Below are 1,768 nucleotides of genomic sequence, written 5' to 3'. Positions count from 1 at the left end.
TTTTGAGCTTTATAGAGCAATATCCACTAAATGTGCTCAAAGCGCCTTACAAGGGGTCCCTGGTCAACAGCAACATTTAACATGTAGGACGGGACATAACGCCTGTTAGGCGATATTACAATTTTTCGGACAAAGACAACGCTGTTAACGGCCAGGTACTCATTTTACAACTGAGTTAGGTGAGAGAAGGTGAGTAAAGAGCCTTTTCCAAGGACTCAACTATGCGCCGAGCGCGAGGCTCGAACCCAGGACCTTCCGATCCTAAAGCGAGTGTCATATCACTAGACCACATAGCCGTAATATATAAATAGTAGTCTTTCATTCAAAAGACCAAAATGGCAACCAACTAAAGCGGTCATGAGCAGAATGACGGAAAGTGTCATAATGTTTTATTAAGGTGAAAATTATCTCTTACGAAAAAAATGTTTATAAAAATTAAATTGGTGAATAGTGTTTAGCGGGATTTGGTAGTGAATCGAAGCAAAGGAAAACAAATTAAAAAAAATATTTAAAAAGAGATGAATAAATAAATTTATAATAAATAAAGAAAACAAACAAGCCAAAAAAAATTTAAAAGGAAACCCAAAAAAAAACTCCAACAAATACAAAAAAAAAAAACAAAAACAATCAAACAAAAAAAAAAAAAAAAAACACGAAAAAGACAATAACAAAAAACATATAAACAACCAAAAAAAAAAAAAAAAAACCAACGAAAAACCACCAAAGAAAAATCAAAACAAAAACAAAACAAACACAAAATTATATAACAAAACAAAACAAAACAAAAATAATAAAACAAAACAAAAACAACAACAACAAAATAAAACAAACTATCTTTCACGGTCCAGAAACTGGAGCAAATTAAATTTCAATGTTATGATTTTTAACAGTATCTGCCAAAAAGCCATAATTGGTTAAATATCATTATACTATCAAAGATTCTTTTCAACTAAATCGACTCAACGGTTTGTGAAAATAAAAATATAATAATAAATAATAATAATAATAATAATAATAATAATAATAATAATAATAATAATAAAACCTGAATCACGTCAATTAAAAACCGACAATTAACTTTTTAATAATTGAACAATAATCCGACTGTTTCTTTTGAATTAAAAAAAAAATCAATGTTTTATTGTAAAAAACAAACTGTGATGTGGCGACGAAATTCAATCTTGATACTACAACCTCTTTGTTTTCCTCCAGCCATCTGTATCGTCATGGGGTATACAAATCGATGTCCACACTCTATAATATCTCCTGACAGCCAGGGTTCGATTCGACTCTCACCTGGCTTCAGCCCTTGTTCATTTTTTACAAAGAGAGCAGTAACGAAGGCGAAGGCGATGTGATCTCAAATCTCTTTTTGGGTGAATGCGTTATCTAGATACCAAATTAAGTCCCCTAATTGGTTGATAAAGAACACTTATTATTGTAATGACCTTCCCACACGGGACTGGTGTCATAGTGTTGTTGTTTCAATAACTTTATGTGATTTTGTGAGTATATTTCACTCGAAGAAATCTTCCCCCCCCCCCCCCCCCCCCGAAAAAAAAATACAAATATTAGTGCTTGCATTATATGTGTTGTACTGTTAATAGTTTTCACCATTTTGGGTACAACTGAAGGACAGAATCTGTGATTTTAAACGGATTTCTAATTGAAAACCACCAAGTCTGCGTTGTCACCAACAGATGGATCGTGCACGACAAAGATTTGAAAGCCAATCTGGGATTTTGAGCTGTTGATGTTGTCATCTTAA

Source organism: Berghia stephanieae, chromosome 2, assembly GCF_034508935.2.
Source record: "Berghia stephanieae isolate SIO BIC M18660-M18661 chromosome 2, UCSD_Bste_1.3, whole genome shotgun sequence".
Lineage (NCBI taxonomy): Eukaryota > Metazoa > Mollusca > Gastropoda > Nudibranchia > Aeolidiidae > Berghia > Berghia stephanieae.
Note: the sequence above shows the minus strand (reverse complement) of the source record.